Source organism: Phacochoerus africanus, chromosome 11 (assembly GCF_016906955.1).
Source record: "Phacochoerus africanus isolate WHEZ1 chromosome 11, ROS_Pafr_v1, whole genome shotgun sequence".
NCBI classification, from domain to species: domain Eukaryota; kingdom Metazoa; phylum Chordata; class Mammalia; order Artiodactyla; family Suidae; genus Phacochoerus; species Phacochoerus africanus.
Window position 1 is genome coordinate 70,752,363 of NC_062554.1, and position 19,318 is coordinate 70,771,680.

Below are 19,318 nucleotides of genomic sequence, written 5' to 3' on the forward strand. Positions count from 1 at the left end.
CTCACACTTATGCATTCCCTCAAATGTTTACTGAGCACCTGTTTTGAACTCAGCACCATGACAATAAAATAAACAAGCTATAGACTCACGGTGGAGAGAAAGAAATAGAATAATAATCCAAAGTATCTGATCTTACCCAAAGTAGAATCCAGATATTTGAGGTGCTTGCAGAGGAGATGACTGTGGTCTGGATCTTCCTGGCTGGATGTATCTCACACAATGGAGAAAGGCCCACATCAGGCAGCCAATAACTTGTCAGAAAAAGAGCAGGAACTCCAGCACGATGAGAATATAAGCATGTCGAGAGAGCTGAGACTGGAACAAACAAACAAATCAAAAAGGAGTAAGGTTCTGGAGGATGTTGGAGGCTGTGCTTGGGATACTGGATTTTCCTAAAAGTTATTAAACCCCCATAAAGATGTTTCAGTCAAGAAGCAACATGTTTTGTTCTGCCCAGACCTCATCTGCCTTCTATGTGAAGGACCTGCTGGATGTGGAAAGTACTGAGGTGGCTTCTTCCTAGGTGTTCTAAAGGGAGTATCACCTCATTGAACTTGCAAGTTCAGGTTGCTCTAATCCCCATTCACCCAGAAAAGGCCACAAGGTCTAGATGTCCCTCATTAGCTCTGCCTTTTTTAGCATCTGTCTGGATTATCGTTTCCCAAAGCTAACTTACCCTCTGAGGTTCTTTTCTGAGGCAAGTCTCTCAGTCTAAACATCTAACGAGAAGAGGCATTTAGGGCCCATCTGCAGGACTTCTACACACGTTGGAGCAGAAAGGGATAAGAGGTGGTGGGGAAAGGGAAAAACAGGCCCCCATGCTGGCGGGGAAGGCATCTGCCTCTGATGATTTAAACCTTTTCAGGAGAGAGGGAGGAAAACATCAAGGACTAGGCATGCTTTCAGAAACACAGAATCCATAAAATCATGGAATTCTGGAGCTGAAAGAGGTCTCAGAGAACCAAGCTCTGGTTTTCAGCAGGATTCTAGAAAGAGTATAGAAATTGTACTTAGGACAGTTTATGTGACTTTAGGCAAGTAACTACCTCTCAGAGCCTCAATTTTATCTGTAAATTAATGGCAGTAACACCTACTTCTCAAAGTGTTATGAAAACTAATGAAATGTTTTCTGTGCAGAAGGTAAAATCATGCACAACATGGGGAAGTTGGATGGACACATAGAAAGGTAGCTGTTTCAATGAGTGAATAGATTTCTTCACAACACTGACCAATGAAACCCAGTGTGGCTTTTCTCTCATGCTCTGTGTTCTCATGTTCCTTAAATTTTTAACATTTCTTGCTTTCAAGTAGCTGATGCCAATGAACCCTGTCTGTCAGTCTTAGTTTTAGCAGTGAAGGCTTAGGGTGGATTTAACTGTCATTTCACAAGCTATCTCGGCGATGCCTTAGCGTCTCTGTGTCTCTGTCTCTTGAAAGCTCTTTGTGGTTGTGTCTGGAACGAGTCCCAGTGCTTACCTCACACAGGTGTTAGCACTCCAGCCCCCCCGAATTACCATTCCCTTTTCACTCTGTCACCAGTTAAAGATGACTGCCTACTTGCTGACTCATTATGAGCAACTGGGCAACTAAACAGGATGATTATCTTTACTGTTTTGCCCCTTCACACATCAACCTTGTCTTCTCTTCCTGCTCATATGCAGACCTACCCTTTCTTTTCCTGAAGCACAGTCTATTTGATGTGAGTCTGTTCTTGGGTAAGTCTAATGGCTTGACTGCATCAAAATAGGTGACACCCAAAACGCCAATGTAAAGGAAGGAAAGAATAGGAAAGTTATTATATACTCAGGATGGCTTTTTAATAAAGATTCACCGAAAGCAATTAATTTTTTCCTGATGATTTTATTTTCTGCTTAAGCAAGGCTCATAGTTTGGCTGTTTGCCAAGCTCCTTCCGCTGGCTTGGTAGATGAAATTAGTTACTGACCCCTGGATCTTACACATTGCAAGCCTGGTTTTGATTATCCAAGACTGGAGACAATTACCCCCCAAAATCTCTCCGCTATAGTCTATCTTCTACTCTTCTGCTCTGCTGCTTTTCCTGTTATGATGACAACAACCAAAACAGCAATATAATAGCTAATACTAACATTAGTGCTTGCTATATGCAGGGAGCTTTCCTAAGCATCATACCTATATTAACTCATTTAATATCCACATACAACCTATTTTATAATCTCAAGGAATCTGGGGAAAGGAATTGCTGGTCAGAGCTGTGATAAGGGACACCCCCCAAGATGGTAGGGACTTTCAGTACCAGACAATGGTTCTCAACATGGAGGAGTCTGACAATATCTGTAAATATTCCAAATTAAGTAGGGGGTGATACTGGGTTGATGTTATGATTAAATGTACTAATACATGTAAAATGCTTAGCTCAATGTCTTGCATGAAGTAAATGCTCCCTGTGTTAGCTGCTATTTTTATTATATAGAGCCCTTCTGGCCTTAGGGGGACAAACTCTTTAGTCTTGAGAGAATATCTTCACTTCTTGCCATCTAAGGGAATAGGTTTTCTCCATCTTAAACCTAAAAATAAGTCTTAGCTTAGCCTACTAGAAAAGCCTACTAGCCTATTAGGAAGTTCAGGAAAAATTATCTTTTATTTGTTTCAGTGAGATATCTCTTTGTCTGTTTTTGCCCCCTGCATCTTGTTTTACAGAAGAAAGCCAAGGTTCTTTGTCCTGCACTTGCATTTTGTTTCTTCACTGCCTCCTTATGTACCTTCTGAATCTAGGCTGTCCAGCTGTTCCCCCAGTATTCTCATGCCATGTGTTACGCTCAGTGAGAAGGAATCTCACTAAGATGGATGTGAGAGAGTCAACATCCCTCTCCAGGATGGGTGTTCCTAGAACCTTCTCATTAGGCAGAGTTATGGGCTCATGTTGCTGGAATTATCTAGGCATTGAGGCTGAGAGAGGTTCACTATCTTACCTGAGTTATCCAACTAGTGAGTGAGTGATTTAAGAATACATATTAGCCTCTGGCCTCCCACTTTCATGTTCTTTGCATTCCTCACTAGGGTAGTGTCAGTAAACAATGTCTACATTTCAGGTACTCAGGGTCTCAAGAAATTATTTACTTTTTGTGTGTGTATATGTGGCGGAAGACCTACTTTGAATATAAGTTGGTACATGATCACAATACAGACTGGCTAGGCAATTCTGAGCTGGTGGAACAGACCTGCTAGAAGATTCCATCAGAAGAGGGATAGCCTCTTCTCAAGGGAAGAGGAAGCTTGAAAAGTATGCCCTGGTACTAAAACTCCAGGGTTTTGGGGAATGGAGTAGTTCTGAGAATAGAACGGTGTCTGTCACTTAGGGTCCGTGAAGACAAGCCCACTCTGAGTGCATTGAATTTATAGGTTAGTTGTAAGGTAAGCAGAGAACAGTAAGTAAATTTGGAAGATTTTGCGGGGGGGGGGGGGACTTAGCAAAACGTTGCGCCCAAGGAGCACAGCTATGTGTCTACCTAACAGAGTGTGTAACAAAATGAAACACAGAATGCTTTGGCATGTGGAGAGTTCTGGTGCCTCAGCTGAGAAGAAAATGTCTGTTCTGGGAGGTTAGAGCAGTACCATCAGATGTGTGTGGAAAGATGGTTGAAGTGGGAGTGTCCACTGAAGTGGACATGAGTCTCACTGGAGACTCACTGGACACTCCTTGGAAGTATTTCTATAGGCAAGAGTCTGAAAATTCTGATTTACAATGTTACCTTGCTGTGTGTAGGCCTGAGGAAATGGATGGTCTTTGAAATTCCACAAAGATTTTAGTACCTCAAAGTGCTAACAAATATGGCAGTTTGTTATATTTTTCTCTCAATCCTTCAAATTGGCATTTGCCTATGGCATGCATTATAGACTATTACTTTAAAAGCCTGAAATAATAATTTTGCTAGAAATAAAACACTTATGTAACAGCCTGAAACCTTGGAAGAATGGTCCCAACGTGTCATTTACGAATTACCTCAGAATCAGCCAAGGCATTCACAGCAATCAAAACACATTAATTTTAAACATTATTCTGTGTTTTAGACCACTATACCATACTATCTACCACATCCATATTGAAGCAGTTTTAATATAAATTAAGGCCACAGAAATGCCATTGAGGAGGGGAAGGAACTTCCCAAAAGAAATTCTAACTGTGTAAGCAAAGATACATTTTGGAATTCTATCCACTTGGAATTCATTTACCCAGTAGGTTAATTGCCTGATGCTGCCTGGCAGAGCCCAGGCAATGGAGGTGATGGGCGTGTGTGTGTGTGTACTTACTAGGAGTAAAGAGAGTATCTTAGTTATATTAATGCTTAACAAACCATCTCAAACTTGGGAGCTTAAAACAATAATTGCATTGTCTCTTGTAATAGCCCCAGTGGGTTGACTGGGTCCTTCTCTCAGAATCTCTTATGTGGTGAGAGAGGGTGGTCTAAGCTGGATCATCTAAGATGACTCTATTCCCTTGCCGCAAGTATTGGCAAGCCTGGCTGGAAGGCTGAGGTATCTTTCTTTCTATCTCAATGTGGTCTCAGTATGGGGCTAACTTGAGCTTCTTTAAATGCACTTCTTAAATCTTAAATCTCAAATGCAAAAGCAAAAGCTGCCAGGTCTTGTGAAGGTTTAGGCCCAGACTAGCACAGCATCACTGATGTCATGTTCTAGTGGTTGAAGTGGCTCACAGGGCCAGCCCAGATGCAAAAGTCAGGGACTCCACAAAGCCATGAATTCTCAGAAGTGTGGCTCCTTGGTGGCTATCTTTGGAGTCTGGCTACCCTAATTAGCCCAGGTAACACCAAAAACAAAAGATAGGGAAAGTGAGCTCTGAGCTAGGCAGATGAAAAGAGCTAATCCTTAAATAGATGAAAGTATGTTAATTAGCATATAAGCAGCATCAGTTACCCCCAAAGCACAGAAAGTTATTATACTCATGCATGAATAGGGAGCTTTTTAAACTCTGAAAGACACTGCTTGACAATGAAATGGATGAGAGTGATCTTGGGTTTCTAATCCTGAAAATGTCCTCCAGGGAAAGATGGCATTACATCATTGTATGAAAGGGGAAACAAGACCTTATCCATTTGAAAGTTAAGAAATACAAGTCAGAGGAGAGGGAGACACTTTAAAGCTGAGAAAATCTTGAAGGCAAGGCTGTGGAATTCCTCCCAAATTCCATTCATTTTCTTGGGGTAGTTAAAAGAGTGAGCGTTTGCTCAGGGTTGAGAAGAGCAGAGTTAAGTTTGGCATTTGCGGTGGAAAATGGGAAATGGTTCCAAATTAAGGACGTGGTATGCTGAGAAGGTAATGGGTGCAACAGCTACTGGACCCATAAATGTGTAGAGGGGCCCACTGGCAGAACCATATGGTTTTCTTCTGCAACATATTTGCAACTGGGGACAGAAACAGAAATCAGTAGTTAGGTCTCCATGAAAGAACAGACTGTGAGGGCTGGAGGTATGTTCCTCTTTCCTTTCCTCAGGGAGGAATATATGGGGACGGCTTAAGGGACTTGTAGGCATCATCTCTGATGATCCTCCATCCATCTGCTGCTTCCATTGGGAACTTTCTTGCCTGGCTCAGCTTTCTCCCCACTGGTGTCTCTTCCCAATAAACTCTACATGCAAAATAAGGCTTCTGGAACTCATTCTGGTTGGGTTCCAAATAGAAAGGTTACTTCATGAAATTTATCTCTGCATATCAGTAATTCGTAAAGTTTAAAAAACAAATTTTTCTTAGGTAAGGAATGCATATTCCTTATAGAAAATTAGAAAATATAGATGAGGGAAAGGAAGGAAACTTAAAATTACCTTCTTCCCAGAAATAACTGTGTCAATAATTTGATACAAATTCTCATTTTTTTTGGCTTATGTATATACAAAGTTGGTCATAATTAAGTAGTAGGTAGTGATTACACTCAGAACCTAATTTTGGAGGCCCAGTATAAAATTAAAATATGGGACCCCTTGTTCAAATATTAAGAATTTCAAGATGGTGACAGAAGAGCATTAACTCAATTGTGGGGCTCTTCTAAGTATGGGGCCTTGTACAGGTTATACATCCATGAAGTCAGCCCTGTTTATCCCTTAATCTCAAGCATATACAACTTACTGGCTTACAAGGCTTTCCCCTCCCTTCCCTTCTCCCGGCTTCAAGGGTAGCTCTGGGGCTGCCAGAGTGTTGGCTGCTACAAGTGTGGTTAAAGCCAATGCGAAGGACTCTCCTCAGGTTTCATCCTCAGCAACAGGTAAAAACAAGTAGTTGTTTCCAGATAGTTTCCATTTTCTCCTCCCTTCAGCTTCATCTTGAAGGGAGCCAGGCCCTCCTACAACTCCTTGAAGTTTTGGGTCCCCAGGTCCAGATGGCTCGGCACACAGAGCATGCAGCCACAGAGGATTTGGCCCTTGAAACCCTAATGGAATTTTCCTTGCTGAGTTTTAAGACTTGTTTGGGACCTGTGTTCCATTTTGCCCTTCCAGTTTCTACCTTTGGGAATAGGAGTGCTTATCACATGCCTGTCCCATTGCTGTATTTTGGAAGCATACAATTTGCTTTCTAGGTTTCACAGGTCCACAGATAGAAATTTTGCTTTGGTATGGACCATGCCGAGTCTCACTCTTACCTGATTTAGATGATTTAGAAGATGAGTTGATGCTGGAATAAGTTAAGATGTCTAAGGATCTGAGAGGAGACAAATGTATTTTGATTATGGAAGAGATGTGAGTTCTGGAGAGACTAGAGGGTATACCATACTGAACTGAACTGTGTCTCCGCAAAAGACACATTTAGATCTTTACCCCTGGTTCCTGTGAATATGACCTCATTTGGAAATAGGGTCACTGAGGATGGAATCAAGTTAAGATGAGGTCATACTGGCTTAGGGTGGACCTTAAACCAATGATTGGTATTTTGACAATAAGAGGAAGACTGGGACATAGCGACACATGGGAAGAAGCCTATAGGATGGTAGAGGCAGATGCTGTAAGCCAAGGAAGACCAGGGATTGCTGGCATCTTCAAGAAGCTAGAAGAGAGGAATGAAGCAATTCTCCCTTAGAGTTTCCAGAGGGAACGAACCCTTGCCAACACTTTGATTACAGAATTCTAGCCTTCAGAACAGTAAGGAAAAAAATTGAGAAGATTTAAAGCAGATGGGGATATGGTCCCAACTTATGGTCACTGGAAATCAGTTGCTATCATTAAGCATGGAAAGGGGATTTTAAGGGAGCAAGAGTGTTAGTAGCAAGACAAGTCACTTCTCTGAAACTTCTTCACTCATCTATATAAGAGATGCTGGTGGTTTAGACAAGGGTAGTAGTGACAGAAATGGCGACAAGGGGTTGGACCCAAATACATTTTGAAGATAAAGTTGATGCCCACTTGCTGGTGGATTGAAGTATGGAGGAAAGGAAAGAGAGGAACTAGGAATGGCTCTAAGATTCCAGGTGGAGCCCTGGGTAAATGGTTTATTATTTTCTTAATAGCAAGCTGGGATGCCCAGAAGTCCCTAAGAATGAGCTTCTCATCAGAGTTCCTATGGAAATGAATTTTCCTCAGCTAATCCAGAGGGCAGCTGGGTGTCCAAAAGCCTCAACAGCCTCCCAGTGGAAGTCACCATGTGAAAACTGCCTGAAAATGAAGTCTGTAGGGAGACAGAAAACAATCTGATAACATTCTCTGAACTCCTGGACTTCATGAAGAAAGTCCACCCATGTCCTTAGGTTCTCATTATCCCAAGTCAACAACTTCTCCCCTTTTTTATTGATTAAATTTATTAAGTAGGGTTTCTGCCATTTGCCTCCCAAAGAGGCCTTAGTACAGTAAGAAATATAACTCATCAAATAGTACAGAACTGATAGCATAGCAGAGTATCTCATACATTGATAAGGTTTCTTAAAAGAAAGATTATAATCTTTCCACCTGTTTCAAGGGTGAGGGTATATGTGAGGTCACATAAGAGGGTATGACATTAAACTATTATTTCTCAAGCAAATTTCTTGAAAACTCAGTGATTTCTTTTTTTAAAAAAAAATGAGCCCAAGGCAAGCTGTTCCTCTGCTCTGCCTCCTTACCCAGACTCCCTCCCGTGATGCTGCATCACTTCCTATCCCAGGGAAGCAGGGATGTCCCCGGGTAACTGCCTCTCTTTAAAGCTGACTCTCTCATCAGGTGCAAACCTGGGAGGCTTCAGAGTTAGGACTCATCTGATGACAGCTGGCTGATGCTTCACACCCTGGGTCCTGCAAGAGGCATCCTTGAGGCATACAGCCTTTCTCTGCACAGAAAGCCCTGACACTTGTTTTGGTGGCGCTGCTGGAGAGGAAGAGTAGGGCCAGGTTGGGAGTATGGTTAGCTTTTCCTTATTAATAAACTAGGGTGAATGATTTATTCATAGCTGGGACAATGCTGCTCTGCTCTGGAGGACAGCACAGAACTGTTACATCAGAGAAGAGAGGCAAGCCTTCAGAGAACCGCTCTCATCTTGGGCTGTTTCTGCAAGGCAGTGAGCAGATTTATCTGACCAAGTCAGGGCTTGGAAGCAATTATTTGTATACTGTGGCTGTTGTCGGATAAACGCTGGTGATAGAGGTCCCTGGAAAGATGCCCCTTTGCTTTTCCATTTCTCATCTAATGAGTGTTTGTTCACCTTCTTGCTTTATCCTCTCCTTCTCGGTACCTGGAAGATGCCTGAGTTTGTAATTCAAGATGTGTTATCTGGGGAATATCAGTATAATACACATCTGAACGTGATCCCCATCAAAGGGAGCTCATCCCAGGAAGCAGAAGAGAGAAGTGGTATCCGGGCTTTTCTGGTGCTGGCCTACGCATACACTATTTTAAAAGATTAAATCCTTTAAAAATCACATCTCTTCTTTCCCAAATGGACTGCAGAATGTTTTTTAAAAATAATTAGGAAAGAGGTTTAATATACTGCAGGATCCTAATAAATAACTGGGAGAGAGAATTTTTTTTTTTTTACATGCTCACTGTCACTGTTAAGGACAGTGTAGATTTCTGTTAATTCAACTGTGTGTTGGATGATTAATTAATCAGTGTGGTTCTGAGGGCAAGGTGAGGCAGGATTTGACAGTCTCCAGAAAAACAAAAGCAAGAACGCTCACTTCCCAGCAAACCAAATCAACCTTGGCTAGAACTGACAAAAATCAAATTTATTTACTACTATGTTGCTGGTTTTGCTCTACTGCCCTCCACCCCTGACCCCACTGCCACCACCTGAGCCTCTATGGCCTCCCCTGAGACTTCAGGATATTTAGATCAAATGTCAGAAAGGAGAGCCAGATTTTTTTCCCCTTTGGTGCCTGACTAGATGGGAGAATTCGAGGCCACAGGAGGTACTGAAGAAATCTCATTGTTGGTGTATATGCTTCCACACAGCAAGTCCTCCTGAGGGACTCCCCACCCCTCTGCTCAGCTTCCTTGAGAAGAGATCAAATGTTTCAAAGCTGTTCCACCTTTACTAATTTTTAATGCCTCTACCAGACTGAGACTCGCCCACTAGGAAAAAAAAAAAGTCTTTGCTCATTGAAACAGCCAAAAATAAAAGCGATCCTCTAACAGTAGCACATTTAACTTCCTCCATGACTACCACCGGAAGCCAAGGCACATCGCTTTTGCCCAATTTATTAAGCCGTGAAAACGTTTTGGGGATGTGATCACAGTGGAAATCAGAATATGTTTAGATATAATTCATAAAATTCAGATTCTCCTTACAGAAGCATCAAAGAGGCCATCACCCAGATCCTTCCCTGTAACGGCTCCAGCTCCTGTCCACCCCCCCATTCCATTCTTTTCCTTTGCTCATTTGCCTAATTTCCCCCCAAAAGCCACCCACGAGGGTCCGTGTGAGAGCCAGAAATGTCACTGAAGGATCTGGTTTCCCAGGCCATCAGAAGATAACACTGTCTACAGCCAAAAAAATAAAGCTTCCTGACTACAGTTGCAGAAATTACAGCTAATTATACACTCCATGCTTCCTGTAAAAGATATATATTTTAAGCTGCTGGGCTGACTTTCTCCCTTGGCTGTATTTAAAGGTTAGTTTCTGACCTGCTTCCTGGTTTAATGGAATAGTTTAAATATTACAAATCATTACTTGATTCTAATGAATTATATCTCCCCTGGCACTTCACAAAATCCTTATGGAGCCAGAGGAAATAGTTGGAAGGAGCAGGGCGATCTCCATGATAATACACAGAATAGCTGTAGTGCAGGGTTGCAGATTTGAGGATCCTCGGCTTCTTGGGTGGTTGAAAGCATTTGGCCCTGGGCCTCACACTCACCCCAGCACCTGAGGCCTGTGGCAAAGCAGCGGGAACACCACTCCCCCACCTAGCAGGATTGTTCACTCGGCCTAATTGTCAGCTCCTGCTAAGAACATGTAACATCTCATTTTCTCAGAGATTGTGGAAATGTTGAGCTTTGCTTGTGGCCAAGTTGAGTAGGTAAATGTGCAGCATTTCCTTCCTTGATAGGCAAATGCCAAGGATGGTCTGAACCTTTCTCAGTAGGATGCCATATGATAAATTCCAGTTTCCAATTCTGGTGAAGATCTGGACCTAAAACAATCTCCGTGTGTAACTGTGTGGACAGAGGGTCTTATCCAACTTGATCTATTTACAGTATATTGCCAATCTTATTAAATAGAATGAAGTAACCAGTAACATGTATGCAACAACAAAAGTGATATTCAAGGCATGCAAAAAAGGGCACATGTAAAGCCCTTCTCCCTTCCAGGAGCTAGAGAGAGTAGATTCAAGTCTCTCGATTCCAGCAAAGCAAAGAAAAGCAAGATAAGACCGTGGAGAGGCCAGCCTTGACAACTAAATCCCGATTTTCCATGTCTCCAGCTGTTTGACTAAAACACCCACATGGAAAGCGAAAACCAAACCGCTTGTACACGTGTTAGTTTGTGTGGTATAAAATGTCCTGATTTTCCCTTTACGGGCTAGTAGATTTGAAAACAAAGTAACCACTGAAATATCAACCATGGATCAAGATCTCTCATTACATGGAACTTTGCTGAAGTATACTGAACTATAAGTTATGGGGGTTTTGCAATAGTTGATAATCCATAATGGTTTTTACAAAGGATAAGTGTTGTGAATGTATGGGTTTAAGCTCAAAGGTCTACTTCTATTTCAAAAAAAAAAAAAAAAAAATCTCTTACACTGCCCTGGGCAGGTAATTCCTCTTAGAAACTAATTTCCCTCTACCTCAGGAGTTTCCCCCATTAAAATCCAAAGTCCTTGGTTCACCTAGAGAGGGGGAAATTTATCAGACTGTTTTCTAAGATGATGTGTAAGGCCAGGGTCTCAGAGCAAAAGACCCAAGGTCTATGCCCTGCAGAGAAGAGATGGTAAATGTAGACATGTCCAACAGGGGCTGAGAGGGCTCCAAAGCAAGACTGGCCACCTCTGTGGACCAGTGTCCAGATCAGTCTTTTTACAAGCCATTGGCAAAAAGCAGATAAGACCTCTCACTAAACGGATATAAGTCATTCTCAGAGAGAAAGGCAAGTACCCAAATGAAAAATGAAAGTGTTTTTTGTATATGTGTACACGATAGTGTACATACTACACTAGGAAAATGAACATTTGGCGCATTTATTAAGGTTGTCATTTCTGAGACTGAAAGAGAGAGAAAGCCAAAATTGAAAAAACAGGGTCCCAGGAGTCATGTTCTCTGAGGAAAGTTAAGTGAAGCCAAAACTCTACCAGGGATAGATTTGAGGGTAGATACAATAAAAGCAAGATCCAATATTCAAGGGAAATCACATCTAAAAAGATGAATGTCATGAAACTTGTTTTGTTGTCACTGTTTCGTCCAGAGCAGAGGAGGACACGGGGAACTGGAGAGACCTCAGCTTACTTTTCAATGGGGAATAACAAAATGACTCACACATTCCAGCTTGCTTTAAAAGAAGGCATATTTGATGGGTGCTTCAGCATCTTTGTAGATACTGCAGAAGGAAGATTTTAACATAATCTCTCCTTCAGCAAGCTAGTTTATCACACTCAACAGAAATGACAGAAGAAGGAAAAAAGGATGGGAAACCATTCTGGGGTGAGCAAAGGGTGACAACAGGATGGGAAAATTCAGCTTCACCAAATATTTATTCATGCTTATATAAACCTCAATTAGCTATCTTCAAATGCAAAGTCTCTGCTGAAGAAAAGAAGCATTTGGAAATGTGACTTGGAAGTTGGTTGGTGTCAGTTATTTTGCTGCATTGTTGATTAATGTAATTGAAGTATATATTACAGAAACAGAAAAGGAAATGTGACTTCTTCAGGGACCCATTAATTTCTTAAGGATAAAGTGTTTGAAGGTTCAAAGGCTTTGTTGAAGCTTATTTTAAATTTAAAATTTCCATCGCCAAGGGATTGATTACCATTCTTATATTAGCTTTGTCAAACACCAAGTCGATCTTAGTTCTTTCAAAGTTTTGTGGCACTTAACTCTTTTCAGAGCATCTTTTTTAAAGAGAAGGCTGTCTTACAAGTTCTCCCAAGGACAGACTTGTTTTCCCTTTACAAGAACAGCAAGATGAAAATTTTAAAATCTTAAAAAGAGCAATTCCCAGGCTTCCCATCTTTAGGATCTTGAAAGTCGTTTCTGCAAGTCAGGTACAGCACCTCCTCATTCAAACACTTTCCCATATTAGTTTCTGTTTGGTTTCCCTTTGACTTTAAAAACATCAATTTATTTAAGTGTCTTTGTGCATTTGAAGTTTAGGAATGTTGTTTAGGGACCCCCTCAGTAAGATTCCTTAAGCTTTTCCCATCTCTGCGCCCCAGTGACTTCACATAGTTCTTTTTATAACTCTCTGCTGTCTTCCTCTGATCACTGCTTAAGGCGCTCTCATAAACACCACCCTTGGAAAGTTAGCCAAGATGTCTCAAGCGCCTGTCTTTATTTGTGCTGTCCCAACAGTGAACTCGTTAGTTCAAGAAGTCAGACAGCAGCATTTCCGGCTCTTTGGGAACTCAGCCAAAGAGAAAACCATCATTTCACACAAGAGCAATACCAGGAAATGTGCCATTAGGAAATCAGGGTTAAGATGGCATTGCCATCCACCCCCAACGAAGGTGGTCCGAGAGGACTAGGAGACCAATTCGAAGAGAGAGCATTATGACCCAGTGCTTTGCCATGGGAAATCTATTATGAGACTGCAGACAACCTAAGGACAGTTCAACCAAAAGTCTTTTCTCCTTAGGGCTTAATCTCTAAAATATATGAACAACTTATACAACTCAACAGCAAAAAAGCCAACAACCCAATGGAAAAGTTGGCAAAAGACCTGAAGAGACATTTCTCCAAAGAAGATATACAGATGGCCAGCAAACACATGAAAAAATGCTCAACATCACTGATTATTAGAGAAATGCAAATCAAAACTACCACGAGATACCACCTCACACTAGTCAGAATGGCCATCATTAATAAGTCCACAAATAACAAATGCTGGAGGGGGTGTGGAGAAAAGGGAACCCTCCTACACTGTTGGTGGGAATGTCAATTGGTACAACCACTATGGAGAACAGTATGGAGGTACCTTAGAAAACTATACATAGACCTATTATCTGACCCAACAATCCCACTCTTGGGCATATACCCAGACAAAATTTTCCTTGAAAAAGACACATGCACCTGCATGTTCATTGCAGCTCTATTCACAATAGCCAAGACATGGAAACAACCCAATGTCCATCGACAGATGATTGGATTAGGAATACGTGGTGTTTATACACAATAGAATACTATTCAGCCATCAAAAATAACAAAATAATGCTATTTGCAGCGACATGGATGGAACTAGAGACTCTCATCCTGAGTAAAGTAAGTCAGAAAGAGAAAGACAAATATCATATGATATCACATATCTGGAATCTAATATATGGCATAAAGGGACCTATCAACAGAAAAAAAAATAATGGACCTGGAGAACAGACCTGTGGTTTCCAAGGGAGAGGGGGAGGGAGTGGGATGGATTGGGAGCTTGGGGTTAATAGATGCAGACTATTGCCTTTGGAATGGATTAGCAATGAGATCCTGCTGTGTAGTACTGGGAACTCTGTCTAGTCACTTATGATGGAGCATGATAATGTGAGAAAAAAGAATGAATACATGTGTGTGTAACTGGGTCACCATGCTGTACAGTAGAAAAAAAAAAGGGAGAAAAGTATTTTCTCCTCGTTGGTTTTGCTTTACCCTCTTTCCAGTCCTGATGCCTGGTCTTGGGAGTGTGAAGTCAAGCCAGCAGAGGGTGCCCTGTCGGGCTGCCTCTCCTTCCGGGTTGTCTCCCAGTTGCACACTGGGAAGTATAGACTGACCACTAGGCTCAGACCTGAGAACTGTCCCTCCATAGCAGCACCCAGGCCTTGATGCCATGCAGCACTGAGAAATGTTTGGCCTCAGTTAACGAGGACATACATTCGCCCAACTGGTGTGGGAGATTTTGCCTCAAGAAATGCTGTCACTCACACTGACTTTATTTTCAATGTCTTTTCTAGTTGAGCCCAATTTGGGGGATGACTGTCTGGATCCTATTGCAAATATCTGGAAGGCAGCCTCAGGCTGCGTCTGGGTGAAAGAAACACGACTTTGAAGATGTACCCCTTCCCCTGATCCTCCCACAGTGTATTCTAGGCCCACTCCTTGTTCCAGATCTTTGTCTCAGCCTTCCCCCAACAAACCATCTGCTCCTCCCCCAGGTATAAACATGCTCCAAGTGCCTTCTTCTGAATCCTCCGATCCCAAAGAATCGGTAGAAAAACCTGGACTGAAATGGCTTTATCATGCTCCAAATCTCCAGTAACATGTGTTTATTAACTAGCTCTCTCTTGGCTGAAAATAGTGAGTTATGAGTGAGTGTTGTATGTGTGCGTGTGTGGTGAAGACATTTGGGGACAGGGATGCAGAGGGAGCAGTTTCCTCTCATATTAAAGCAGGAGTGGCAATTGGTCCACTCTTGTACATGAATAGCCAAACACTTACAGGTGAGCCCTTAATAAAGGCAATGAATAATGGTGATACTGATGTGAACTGGGGAGGAAGGGAGAATGTGATATGGAAGCACAAAACGGAGGCTATAGTTTTACGGATGCCAAAAAAATATATCCCCAGTGGATGGCTAGTGAGCAGCATGGAGAAACACTTAAGGAAGCTGGACTTTGCCTACATGGTCTAGCTAAATGCCCCCTCCTGGGTATCACATTCCAGTCTGGTGAGCACTGGAGGGAGGCTAAATGGACCCTCTCATGGGCAATTCAGTGGTGCTGGGTTTTCACATCATTTTTAAACGTTGCAGGTCAGTTTCCCCTATGCTGAAGAGTGTGGGGACACCCTTGACATTCTCTACTCTCGAAGAGCCTTCCTCCATGAGTAGCTGCAGGAAAAGAGCTGGTGAGTCCTCTGCTCAGTGTTTTTGATTAATGGTAAGATGGTAAATGCATTGGCAGGGACCTCCCTGCCACCACCAATTTCTTCAGCTTTCAACAAACACAGACATACAGCCTCATCCTAGGGTCAGGCATTGTCCTAGGCATTCAGAATATAGAGGAGTAAGGGGTCCCTGCCAAGAGCTGAGGATGTGGGTTGTATAACCACCATTGGGCAGAGGACAAAACTGAGTAGGAGAGGTTAAGTGGTTCAGAACTAGGGTTTCTTAAAATAAGAACCTAATTTCCTAGTAACTTCACTGGTTATTCAGTTTGAGAATTTGAAAGTGGCAAGAGGCCTTTACAGTTTTCACAGTCATATCTCCTTCACCTCTCTGCCACCATTACCTCCATTATATAGATAGAGAATCTGAGCTGGCATGGTTGTGACCGGCCCAGTCCTACTCTGCTGCCAGGGTCATGTTGGTGCATAGTCTATACCAGCTTGTTCATCCCCCATGATCTTCTCAGACAGGTATAGCTCCAGCTTTCAATACCATCCCAGACCAGTGAATGATGACAATGGTGATAAGAGCATCACCACAGCAATACCAAGCACTACTTCTACTACTGCTACCATCTCTGCTCGCATCTACTTGTCTCTTTTGCTGCAGCGTGCTAGATGAGTAACAACCCCGCTGGTGTCATTTTTACCACTGCAGTGTAGTCACTGAGAGCCTAAGACTGGGAATCAAACAGACCTGGACTTGAATCATTACAGTCATATTTTACAAATGAGGAAACTGAAGCTCATAGAGTTTATTACTTGACCAGGATCACACAACTTGTTAAGTAGAAAAACCATGCCAAGATGTGACCTGTTCCTGTCTTACTCCAGAACCCTCACTTATTTATGGGAGGTGATCTACCCACATAAATCCCAGTATTTATGGATAATAAGAACTCTTCGTTAGGCACTTCCTGAGTGTCAGGAATTGTGTAAAGCCCTGTACATACATTGTCTCCTTGAATTATCTTCAAGTTTTCTTTATAATTACCTCCATTTTATAAACATTGAAAGGAGGCTTAGAGAGATTTAATAACGTGTCACAGCTAGAAAGCAGTACAATTCAGACTGGATCCCAGGAGTGTCTGACTCTGAAACCCATTTTCTTAACCACTTTTATATGATGGTTAGACAAGAGAATTAGAAAGGACTGATGGATTGGTGTCCTATTTAAAATTTCCTTTCATCACTGGGTACAAGTTTCCATCACTGCCTTCTTGGATACAGAAGAACTGAGTGTTCGGTTTAGAAATACAGGTTAGTAGCACAGGAAAAACAAATATACACAAACACAGGCCCTCAAATCATTAAAGCTTTGGTTTAAAAGGGACCTTTCAGATCATGTCGTCCACTTTCTTTTTTAGTTCAGAAAGTTGATGTTTTCATAGCGCTGCCAGATGGAGGAGATCTCATACCTAAAAAAGGAGAGCTCCAGTCTGGCTTACCTAAAATGCATTTTTTTTCTGAAATTTGATTTCCTTAAAAGAGCCAAATTACTGAATATCAGATTTGGTTTGTTAATACTGATAAAGGCCATGCTATTTTAAATTAGCCTTGACTTCCAAACCACACAGGTGAACTGTGGGTAGGAGGAATAATAGATTCCTTCCGTGCTTTTCTGTGTTTTCCATGCTTTTAAAAATATATATAATCACCCACAAATAGAAAAACTGCTATTTTTAAAAAGAGATGAACAAATCAGATTTCATTAGTATTAAATGGTAAGGTGGAAACAGCACAGGCTTTAGAGTTAAACAAGCCTGGCTCTTGAATTCCTGCTCTGTTCTTTATAATTTGTTTGGCTTTAGCCTCTTTTCAACCTCTCTGAGCCTTGGTCTTGATCTGTCAATGGTGTTTCTACCTCCCTTCCAAGACTGCGCAAAAATTAAATGAGGTATTTGTGTAAATCACCTGTATATCTCTTCTCTTCCTTTTCATTCCTTTAGCCAGTTAAAAATATACTTTCAGGAGTTCCCTTGTGGTGCAGCATGTTAAGAATCCAGCTTTGTCACTGCAGTGGCTCTGGTTGCTGCTGGGGTGTGGGTTCAATCCCTGGCCTAGGAACCCCCACATGCCTTGGGTGCTACAAAAAAACGTTGCAATTTTCAGAGGGCAAAGGTAGCTGAGTGTTGGGGAGGGGGTGGAATGTTATATTGAAGTTCCTGAAAGTATTTGGCAAATGATGAATTACAAAGTCCAAAGGTCTTTCCTATAGTGCATTGAGGATGGCAGCTAATGAACTCATAAAAGTAAAACAGATAAAAAAGAATTTGGACGAGAAGGAGGAGGTAGCTGAGATACAGCAAGAAAACATTCTATAACATTATAATTTAAGTTCTCATCTGCATCAAGATTCTATAACATTATAATTTAAGTTCTCATCTGCATCTCATTATCTTAATAATCCGAAACAACAGCCCTTGGATGCCTCACACAGGAGGAGGATGACAAATAGTTTCCTTGGATAGGGTCCCCAGCCTCTCTATCACATTAGATATTACTTCCACATGTTGAGTGTCAAGGGAATGTGTCACGTTTTCACGTCCTCCTCACCATGAAACAGTCTGGCTCCCTTTGGGGACAGGATTAGTTTAGCAACCCACAGAGCAGCCTCGTGAAGAGACTTCTCTGGCATTCCAAAGCCCCAACAGGAACACAGGGCAGCAGGAGGAGCCTCCATCTATACTGTATCCCAAACTCCTTCTTTTGGGGTCTGCAGACAAAATTCAGTTCATCAGACCATGTAGGATTGATTTCATTTTTTTTTTCTCCTGGGAAATTTGATATCTTTTAGAAACCATTTATTTGGAAGCATTTGAAACTTACAAAGGAGTCACTATAATTGTACAAAGGATCTTATATGCCCTTCACTTAAATTCCTCAAATGTTAACTTTTTAGCACAGTTTCTTTAATTATTGTCTCTTTAGTTATATGTAATTATCACCATTACTATTTTTGAAAAGCATCTGAGAACAAGTTACAGATATGAAGCCTCTCTACTCTTAAATATTCAGTGTATTTCTTAGAAATAAGGGCATTTTCCCTCACAAACACAGTACAATTATTATAATGAATAAATTAACAGGGCTACAACATTTATCTAATCCTCAGACCTTAATTCAGATTTCACCCTTGTCCCATGATAGACTTTATTGACAAAAGGATCCTATCCAGAAAGAGACGTGGCCCTTTCATTGCTTTTCCTTCAATCTTGAACTCTTCCTCTTTGTGTCTTAGGACCTTAATAATTTTGAAGACTATAGGCCATTTATTTGGTGGAATGCTCCTTAATTTGGACTTAATCTGCTGTTTCCCCAAAACTCTGTTCAGGCTATGCATATTTGACAGGCATATCCTAAGAGATGTGTTGGCTCTTTCTCAGTGGATCATGGCAGGAAACACCTGATGTCAGGTGTTCCTATTTTACCATCCCAATCGTGAGGTTGTGGTTCTCAATGTAATTAATAAAAATCTTGTAGGGATACTCAGAGACTATTTAAACATTGTCTTTCTCCTCAAACTCTTACCCACTAGTTTTGTCCTTTAAACTAATTCAGAGCATTCTTCCCCTTTCTGTAACTTTTGGCTAAAGATAGCAAAGTCATACTATTAATTAAAGTCCATCTCCCCAGAAAGGCATATATAAGAAGAATGTGCTTTGAGTCACACCAGGCAGTCCCATTACAGAGCCCAGATGCCTGGAGTTAGGCTTGTGTTCTCTGGTCTCTCTAGAGTCCCCGTGTCTTTTTACAATTCCTTCCTGTTCCCCTTGGAGAGAACTCTTTCAACAGTCCTCCAAGCTGGCCCCCTGCCAGCCCCCAGAGGATCGTTCATGCCCCCCT

General features: G+C 41.7%; 1 protein-coding gene across 4 annotated transcripts in view; it reads right to left on the reverse strand.

Annotated features, from left to right (window-relative positions):
- MTERF1 (mitochondrial transcription termination factor 1) overlaps positions 1-19,318 on the reverse strand; it is a 567,546-nt gene that overhangs the window by 137,324 nt on the left and 410,904 nt on the right. For all 4 annotated transcript variants that reach the window (XR_007130660.1, XR_007130659.1, XR_007130661.1 and 1 more), the window contains one exon: positions 137-315. The gene's annotated coding sequence lies outside the window, so the exon portion shown is untranslated. The remainder of the gene's footprint in view (positions 1-136; positions 316-19,318) is intronic.